Source organism: Idiotropiscis lumnitzeri, chromosome 16, assembly GCF_059441095.1.
Source record: "Idiotropiscis lumnitzeri isolate Australia: NSW breed Sydney's pygmy pipehorse chromosome 16, RoL_Ilum_1.0, whole genome shotgun sequence".
Taxonomy (NCBI): Eukaryota; Metazoa; Chordata; class Actinopteri; order Syngnathiformes; family Syngnathidae; genus Idiotropiscis; species Idiotropiscis lumnitzeri.
This window is the reverse complement of record NC_142406.1, coordinates 505,001-515,000: the sequence shown is the minus strand read 5'-3', so window position 1 is coordinate 515,000 and position 10,000 is coordinate 505,001. Positions and strand designations below refer to the sequence as shown.

Genomic DNA, 10,000 nt, shown 5'->3' with positions numbered 1-10,000 from the left:
GACCAGGGGTAGGCCGTTTAGGTGACCAGGGGTAAGGGGTTTAGGCGACCAGGGGTGGGACGTTTAGGTGACCAGGGGTGGGCCACTTAGGCGACCAGGGGTAAGGGGTTTAGGTGACCAGGGGTAAGGGGGTTAGGCGACCTGGGGCTGGAGAGGAGCACCTTCCCCGGGCACAGGCAGGGAGCGAGCGCCCCCCAGCTCCATCGCTCCGGGGGTAATAGGCCGGCGTCTGCCACACTTAGCCCGGAGATGAGCACCTTCCCCGGGCACAGGCAGGGAGCGAGCGCCCCCCAGCTCCATCGCTCCGGGGGTAATAGGCCGGCGTCTGCCACACTTAGCCCGGAGATGAGCACCTTCCCCGGGCACAGGCAGGGAGCGAGCGCCCCCCAGCTCCATCGCCCCGGGGGTAATAGGCCGGCGTCTGCCACACTTAGCCCGGAGAGGAGCACCTTCCCCGGGCACGGGCGGGGAGCGAGCGCCCCCCAGCTCCATCGCTCTGGGGGTAATAGGCCGGCGTCTGCCACACTTAGGCCGGAGAGGAGCACCTTCCCCGGGCACGGGCGGGGAGCGAGCGCCCCCAGCTCCATCGCTCCGGGGGTAATAGGCCGGCGTCTGTCACACTTAGCCCGAATATGAGCACCTTCCCCGGGCACGGGCGGTGCCAAGCGTCCCCTAAGTTTGCCCAAATGGAAGCTCCGGAGGAGGAGTGCGGGCGTGTGTCACACTTGGCCCGAATAGGAGCACCTTCCCCGGGCACAGGCGGTGCCAAGCGGCCCCTAAGTTTGCCCAAATGGAAGCTCCGGTGGAGGAGTGCATGCTGCATGACAGTGAAGCCGAATAGGAGCACCTTCCCCGGGCACATACGGTGCCAAGCGGCCCCTAAGTTTGCCCAAATGGAAGCTCCGGAGGAGGAGTGCATGCTGCCTGACAGTGAAGCCGAATATGAGCACCTTCCCCGGGCACAGGCGGTGCCAAGCGGCCCCTAAGTCTACCCTCATGGAAGCTCCGGAGGAGGAGTGCGGGCGTGTGTCACACATGGCCCGAATAGGAGCACCTTCCCCGGGCACAGGCGGTGCCAAGCGGCCCCTAAGTTTGCCCAAATGGAAGCTCCGGAGGAGGAGTGCATGCTGCATGACAGTGAAGCCGAATAGGAGCACCTTCCCCGGGCACAGACGGTGCCAAGCGGCCCCTAAGTTTGCCCAAATGGAAGCTCCGGAGGAGGAGTGCATGCTGCCTGACAGTGAAGCCGAATATGAGCACCTTCCCCGGGCACAGGCGGTGCCAAGCGGCCCCTAAGTTTGCCCTTATGGAAGCTCCGGAGGAGGAGTGCGGGCGTGTGTCACACTTGGCCCGAATATGAGCACCTTCCCCGGGCACAGACGGTGCCAAGCGGCCCCTAAGTTTGCCCAAATGGAAGCTCCGGAGGAGGAGTGCACGCTGTGTGACAGTGAAGCCGAATATGAGCACCTTCCCCGGGCACAGGCGGTGCCAAGCGGCCCCTAAGTTTGCCCTTATGGAAGCTCCGGAGGAGGAGTGCGGGCGTGTGTCACACTTGGCCCGAATATGAGCACCTTCCCCGGGCACAGACGGTGCCAAGCGGCCCCTAAGTTTGCCCAAATGGAAGCTCCGGAGGAGGAGTGCACGCTGTGTGACAGTGAAGCCGAATATGAGCACCTTCCCCGGGCACAGGCGGTGCCAAGCGGCCCCTAAGTTTGCCCTTATGGAAGCTCCGGAGGAGGAGTGCATGCTGTGTGACAGTGAAGCCGAATATGAGCACCTTCCCCGGGCACAGGCGGTGCCAAGCGGCCCCTAAGTTTGCCCAAATGGAAGCTCCGGAGGAGGAGTGCGGGCGTGTGTCACACTTGGCCCGAATAGGAGCACCTTCCCCGGGCACGGGCGGTGCCAAGCGGCCCCTAAGTTTGCCCAAATGGAAGCTCCGGAGGAGGAGTGCATGCTGCCTGACAGTGAAGCCGAATATGAGCACCTTCCCCGGGCACAGGCGGTGCCAAGCGGCCCCTAAGTCTACCCTAATGGAAGCTCCGGAGGAGGAGGGCGGGCGTGTGTCACACTTGGCCCGAATAGGAGCACCTTCCCCGGGCACAGGCGGTGCAAAGCGGCCCCTAAGTCGGTAAAGGTTGAAATAAGTAAATAAATACAAAAAGGACGAGGGGGGAAAAAAAAAGGCAAAAACGTATAAAATTCCCCCATTCATTTCAATGGGCTCGGCCGAATTGGGCTTGCGGGACCGCCGAGGGCACGCCGGAGGGCGGTTGAGTCGGTAAAAGTTGAAATAAATGAATAAATACAAAAAGAACGAGGGGGGGAAAAAAAAGGCAAAAACGTATAAAATTCCCCCATTCATTTCAATGGGCTCGGCCGAATTGGGCTTGCGGGACCGCCGAGGGCACGCCGGAGGGCGGTTGAGTCGGTAAAAGTTGAAATAAATGAATAAATACAAAAAGGACGAGGGGGGGGAAAAAAAAGGCAAAAACGTATAAAATTCCCCCATTCATTTCAATGGGCTCGGCCGAATTGGGCTTGCGGGACCGCCGAGGGCACGCCGGAGGGCGGTTGAGTCGGTAAAAGTTGAAATAAATGAATAAATACAAAAAGAACGAGGGGGGGAAAAAAAGGCAAAAACGTATAAAATTCCCCCATTCATTTCAATGGGCTCGGCCGAATTGGGCTTGCGGGACCGCCGAGGGCACGCCGGAGGGCGGTTGAGTCGGTAAAAGTTGAAATAAATGAATAAATACAAAAAGGACGAGGGGGGGGAAAAAAAAGGCAAAAACGTATAAAATTCCCCCATTCATTTCAATGGGCTCGGCCGAATTGGGCTTGCGGGACCGCCGAGGGCACGCCGGAGGGCGGTTGAGTCGGTAAAAGTTGAAATAAATGAATAAATACAAAAAGGACGAGGGGGGGGGAAATAAGGCAAAAACGTATAAAATTCCCCCATTCATTTCAATGGGCTCGGCCGAATTGGGCTTGCGGGACCGCCGAGGGCACGCCGGAGGGCGGTTGAGTCGGTAAAAGTTGAAATAAATGAATAAATACAAAAAGGACGAGGGGGGGAAAAAAAAAGGCAAAAACGTATAAAATTCCCCCATTCATTTCAATGGGCTCGGCCGAATTGGGCTTGCGGGACCGCCGAGGGCACGCCGGAGGGCGGTTGAGTCGGTAAAAGTTGAAATAAATGAATAAATACAAAAAGAACGAGGGGGGGAAAAAAAAGGCAAAAACGTATAAAATTCCCCCATTCATTTCAATGGGCTCGGCCGAATTGGGCTTGCGGGACCGCCGAGGGCACGCCGGAGGGCGGTTGAGTCGGTAAAAGTTGAAATAAATGAATAAATACAAAAAGGACGAGGGGGGGGAAAAAAAAGGCAAAAACGTATAAAATTCCCCCATTCATTTCAATGGGCTCGGCCGAATTGGGCTTGCGGGACCGCCGAGGGCACGCCGGAGGGCGGTTGAGTCGGTAAAAGTTGAAATAAATGAATAAATACAAAAAGAACGAGGGGGGGGGGAAAAGGCAAAAACGTATAAAATTCCCCCATTCATTTCAATGGGCTCGGCCGAATTGGGCTTGCGGGACCGCCGAGGGCACGCCGGAGGGCGGTTGAGTCGGTAAAAGTTGAAATAAATGAATAAATACAAAAAGAACGAGGGGGGGAAAAAAAGGCAAAAACGTATAAAATTCCCCCATTCATTTCAATGGGCTCGGCCGAATTGGGCTTGCGGGACCGCCGAGGGCACGCCGGAGGGCGGTTGAGTCGGTAAAAGTTGAAATAAATGAATAAATACAAAAAGAACGAGGGGGGGAAAAAAAGGCAAAAACGTATAAAATTCCCCCATTCATTTCAATGGGCTCGGCCGAATTGGGCTTGCGGGACCGCCGAGGGCACGCCGGAGGGCGGTTGAGTCGGTAAAAGTTGAAATAAATGAATAAATACAAAAAGAACGAGGGGGGGAAAAAAAGGCAAAAACGTATAAAATTCCCCCATTCATTTCAATGGGCTCGGCTAAAATGGGCCTGCAGTACTGCCGAGAGGCCGCCGGAGGACGCCCTAGTAGGCAAACGTTGATCCCCACACACGAGGGGTCAGTTAGGCGACCAGGGGTAGCGTTTAGGCGACCAGGGGTAGCGTTTAGGTGACCAGGGGAAGCGTTTAGGCGACCAGGGGTAGCGTTTAGGTGACCAGGGGAAGCGTTTAGGCGACCAGGGGTAGCGTTTAGGCGACCAGGGGTAGCGTTTAGGTGACCAGGGGAAGCGTTTAGGCGACCAGGGGTAGCGTTTAGGTGACCAGGGGTAGCGTTTAGGCGACCAGGGGTAGCGTTTAGGCGACCAGGGGTAGCTTTTAGGCGACCAGGGGTAGCTTTTAGGCGACCAGGGGTAGCGTTTAGGCGACCAGGGGCGTTGCAGTTCCGCCGAATTGCATTAGGGGCGCTGCAGTAGGCAAACGTTCTTCCCCCCTAGTCAGAGGGTCATTTGCCTACTTCCCAGGTTTACCCGGGTTTTCCAAAACACCTGGGGCACATTTTCAGGGATCACGTTTTTAGAAACAAAAATATTCATAATTTCTTCTAAGTCCCCTTTCCAGCGGGGAACTTTGAAACATTGTATCCGACCACTGAAGGCTGTTGGCGGGCACGGCGCGGCAAACAGCCCGCACTCAGGCATGGAGCTCCGGGGAAAGTTGCCTAATTTCTTCTAAGTCCCCTTTCCAGCGGGGAACTTTGAAACATTGTATCCGACCGTGGAAGGCTGTTGGCGGGCACGGCGCGGCTCATAGCCGGCCCTCAGGCACGGAGCTCCGGGTGAATTTTCACAAATTTCTTCTAAGTCCCCTTTCCAGCGGGGAACTTTGAAACATTGTATCCGACCGTGGAAGGCTGTTGGCGGGCACGGCGCGGCTCATAGCCGGCCCTCAGGAACGGAGCTCCGGGTGAATTTTCACAAATTTCTTCTAAGTCCCCTTTCCAGCGGGGAACTTTGAAACATTGTATCCGACCGTGGAAGGCTGTTGGCGGGCACGGCGCGGCTCATAGCCGGCCCTCAGGCACGGAGCTCCGGGTGAATTTCCACAAATTTCTTCTAAGTCCCCTTTCCAGCGGGGAACTTTGAAACATTGTATCCGACCGTGGAAGGCTGTTGGCGGGCACGGCGCGGCTCATAGCCGGCCCTCGGGCACGGAGCTCCGGGTGAATTTTCACAAATTTCTTCTAAGTCCCCTTTCCAGCGGGGAACTTTGAAACATTGTATCCGACCGTGGAAGGCTGTTGGCGGGCACGGCGCGGCTCATAGCCGGCCCTCGGGCACGGAGCTCCGGGTGAATTTTCACAAATTTCTTCTAAGTCCCCTTTCCAGCGGGGAACTTTGAAACATTGTATCCGACCGTGGAAGGCTGTTGGCGGGCACGGCGCGGCTCATAGCCGGCCCTCGGGCACGGAGCTCCGGGTGAATTTTCACAAATTTCTTCTAAGTCCCCTTTCCAGCGGGGAACTTTGAAACATTGTATCCGACCGTGGAAGGCTGTTGGCGGGCACGGCGCGGCTCATAGCCGGCCCTCAGGCACGGAGCTCCGGGTGAATTTTCACAAATTTCTTCTAAGTCCCCTTTCCAGCGGGGAACTTTGAAACATTGTATCCGACCGTGGAAGGCTGTTGGCGGGCACGGCGCGGCTCATAGCCGGCCCTCGGGCACGGAGCTCCGGGTGAATTTTACAAATTTCTTCTAAGTCCCCTTTCCAGCGGGGAACTTTGAAACATTGTATCCGACCAAAGGAAGGCTGTTGGCGGGCGCGGCGCGGCTCATAGCCGGCCCTCGGGCACGGAGCTCCGGGTGAATTTTACAAATATCTTCTAAGTCCCCTTTCCAGCGGGGAACTTTGAAACATTGTATCCGACCGTGGAAGGCTGTTGGCGGGCACGGCGCGGCTCATAGCCGGCCCTCGGGCACGGAGCTCCGGGTGAATTTTCACAAATTTCTTCTAAGTCCCCTTTCCAGCGGGGAACTTTGAAACATTGTATCCGACCGTGGAAGGCTGTTGGCGGGCACGGCGCGGCTCATAGCCGGCCCTCGGGCACGGAGCTCCGGGTGAATTTCCACAAATTTCTTCTAAGTCCCCTTTCCAGCGGGGAACTTTGAAACATTGTATCCGACCGTGGAAGGCTGTTGGCGGGCACGGCGCGGCTCATAGCCGGCCCTCAGGCACGGAGCTCCGGGTGAATTTTACTCAATTCTTCTAAGTCCCCTTTCCAGCGGGGAACTTTGAAACATTGTATCCGACCGTGGAAGGCTGTTGGCGGGCACGGCGCGGCTCATAGCCGGCCCTCGGGCACGGAGCTCCGGGTGAATTTTACTCAATTCTTCTAAGTCCCCTTTCCAGCGGGGACCTTTCAAACATTGTATCCGACCAAAGGAAGGCTGTTGGCGGACGCGGCGCGGCTCACAGCCCGCACTCAGGCACGGAGCTCCGGGGAAATTTGCCTCATTTCTTCTAAGTCCCCTTTCCAGCGGGGAACTTTCAAACATTGTATCCGACCACTGAAGGCTGTTGGCGGGCGCGGCGCGGCTCACAGCCCGCCCTCAGGCACGGAGCTCCGGGGAAATTTGCCTCATTTCTTCTAAGTCCCCTTTCCAGCGGGGACCTTTCAAACATTGTATCCGACCACTGAAGGCTGTTGGCGGACGCGGCGCGGCTCACAGCCCGCCCTCAGGCACGGAGCTCCGGGGAAATTTGCCTCATTTCTTCTAAGTCCCCTTTCCAGCGGGGACCTTTCAAACATTGTATCCGACCACTGAAGGCTGTTGGCGGACGCGGCGCGGCTCACAGCCCGCCCTCAGGCACGGAGCTCCGGGGAAATTTGCCTCATTTCTTCTAAGTCCCCTTTCCAGCGGGGAACTTTCAAACATTGTATCCGACCACTGAAGGCTGTTGGCGGGCGCGGCGCGGCTCACAGCCCGCCCTCAGGCACGGAGCTCCGGGGAAATTTGCCTCATTTCTTCTAAGTCCCCTTTCCAGCGGGGAACTTTGAAACATTGTATCCGACCGTGGAAGGCTGTTGGCGGGCACGGCGCGGCTCATAGCCGGCCCTCGGGCACGGAGCTCCGGGTGAATTTTCACAAATTTCTTCTAAGTCCCCTTTCCAGCGGGGAACTTTGAAACTTTGTATCCGACCGTGGAAGGCTGTTGGCGGGCACGGCGCGGCTCATAGCCGGCCCTCGGGCACGGAGCTCCGGGTGAATTTTCACAAATTTCTTCTAAGTCCCCTTTCCAGCGGGGAACTTTCAAACATTGTATCCGACCACTGAAGGCTGTTGGCGGGCGCGGCGCGGCTCACAGCCCGCACTCAGGCACGGAGCTCCGGGGAAATTTGCCTCATTTCTTCTAAGTCCCCTTTCCAGCGGGGACCTTTCAAACATTGTATCCGACCACTGAAGGCTGTTGGCGGACGCGGCGCGGCTCACAGCCCGCCCTCAGGCACGGAGCTCCGGGGGAATTTGCCCCCTCATTTCTTCTAAGTCCCCTTTAGGCGACCAGGGGTTGACAATTTAGGTGACCAGGGGTTGACAATTTAGGCGACCAGGGGTGACTTTTAGGCGACCAGGGGTGAGGTTTAGGCGACCAGGGGTGAGGTTTAGGCGACCAGGGGTAGCGTTTAGGCGACCAGGGGCGTTGCAGTTCCGCCGAATTGCATTAGGGGCGCTGCAGTAGGCAAACGTTTTTACCCCTAGTCAGAGGGTCATTTGCCTACTTCCCAGGTTTACCCGGGTTTTCCAAAACACCTGGGGCACATTTTTAGGAACCACGTTTTTAGAAACAAAAATTCTTCTATGTCCACCTCCGTGAAAGAAATTGCCCAATGGTTCCCGCGGAAGAGAGCTGCCAGGCGGACGCATACTGCAATAACGGCCGCCCTGGCGCTCTGGTGGATGTTATCCTCGAAATTTCTTCTATGTGCCCATTCCAGCGGGCAACTTGCGAACAATGGTGTCCGACCATGGAAGGCTGTTGGCGGACGCGGCGCGGCTCACAGCCCGCCCTCAGGCACGGAGCTCCGGGGGAATTTTCCCCTCATTTCTTCTAAGTCCCCATTCCAGCGGGGAGCTTGCAAACGTGGTATCCGACCACTGAAGGCTGTTGGCGGGCACGGCCCCACCAGCGCAACACGGCACTTCCTATGACTCGGGTCCGACGCAGGAGGAGCGGTCCTCCCGGCCCCGCCACACGGCACTTCCTATGACTCGGGTCCGACGCAGGAGGAGCGGTCCTCCCGGCCCCGCCACACGGCACTTCCTATGACTCGGGTCCGACGCAGGAGGAGCGGTCCTCCCGGCCCCGCCACACGGCACTTCCCATGACTCGGGTCCGACGCAGGAGGAGCGGTCCTCCCGGCCCCACCACCGCCACACGGCACTTCCCATGACCCGGGGACCGACGCAGGAGGAGCGGTCCTCCCGGCCCCACCGCAACACACACAACCACTGACCGATTGGCAATCATGACCCGCCATCGGAGGGCCCCTGCCGGCCCCGGCCTCGCGCCGGGGTGTTCGGGTGGACGGTTCCTTCGGCCTGCGGGTCGACCTCTGAGCGTTGGCCGGCACCGCAGCACCGCAGCACACACATAACCACTGACCGATTGGCAATCATGACCCGCCATCGGAGGGCCCCTGCCGGCCCCGGCCTCGCGCCGGGGTGTTCGGGTGGACGGTTCCTTCGGCCTGCGGGTCGACCTCTGAGCGTTGGCCGGCACCGCAGCACACACACAACCACTGACCGATTGGCAATCATGACCCGCCATCGGAGGGCCCCTGCCGGCCCCGGCCTCGCGCCGGGGTGTTCGGGTGGACGGTTCCTTCGGCCTGCGGGTCGACCTCTGCGCGTTGGCCGGCACCGCAGCACACACATAAACACTGACCGATTGGCAATCATGACCCGCCATCGGAGGGCCCCTGCCGGCCCCGGCCTCGCGCCGGGGTGTTCGGGTGGACGGTTCCTTCGGCCTGCGGGTCGACCTCTGCGCGTTGGCCGGCACCGCAGCACACACATAAACACTGACCGATTGGCAATCATGACCCGCCATCGGAGGGCCCCTGCCGGCCCCGGCCTCGCGCCGGGGTGTTCGGGTGGACGGTTCCTTCGGCCTGCGGGTCGACCTCTGCGCGTTGGCCGGCACTTCCCTACCGTTACCCACCCCACCCCTGGGGTTGTGACAAAACGGCACTTCCTATGACTCGGGGTCCGACGCAGGAGGAGCGGTCCTCCCGGCCCATCTCGCACCCACACCCTGACATATACTGCACCACACCAACCACTGACCGATTGGCAAGCATGACCCGCCATCGGAGGGCCCCTGCCGGCCCCGGCCTCGCGCCGGGGTGTTCGGGTGGACGGTTCCTTCGGCCTGCGGATCGACCTCTAGCGCACCAACCAGCGCGAAACCGCTTTCGTCGCGAGACCGAGACGACCCTGTCGCGTGCCCGTCGGCCACACGGGCCCAGAGATGTCCTACACGGGAGTTCCGCCGCGCTCGCGGGTGCCCCGCCACGAGAGGGGTGCGGGAGCCCAGGCCCGCGTCAGCCGAGCGGTCCTTTCCGAAAAAGCATGTTTCTCAAACCCTACCGGCGTCTGTCAGAAGACGCCGCCTCCGAGTGCGTGTTGCGGTCGCGGGCGTGCGGGCGGCTCCGGCTCCCTCCCGCGACTGACCGCCACGCGGTAACGCGGCCTCTACGGACCGAGTACATACCGAGGCCCAGCCGACTTCCTCACCGCGCACGGGGGCTGAATCGGTAACGGAAATTTCGGTAGCCCACGTCCGAAAAAAATGAGAGAGAAAAAACAACGAGGGAGGCTGGGGTGCCGCCGGGGGTAACCCCGCGGGAGGCCGTCTCCCGCGGGCGCCGCCCGGTCCCCGCGCCCGGCTCCCCGCTCAGCTCCGGTTCCAATGCAAGAAACACAGACCGCCGGACGCGAGGGCTACCTGGTTGATCC

General features: G+C 59.4%; 1 non-coding gene across 1 annotated transcript in view; it reads left to right on the top strand.

The window, feature by feature from the left end:
- Positions 1-9,986: 9,986 nt before the first annotated feature.
- Positions 9,987-10,000, top strand: part of LOC148320783 (18S ribosomal RNA) — a 1,933-nt gene continuing 1,919 nt past the window's right edge. Inside the window, exon 1 of the ribosomal RNA XR_015839494.1 lies at positions 9,987-10,000. This exon is cut by the window's right edge and continues 1,919 nt beyond it. This is a non-coding gene — a ribosomal RNA (18S ribosomal RNA).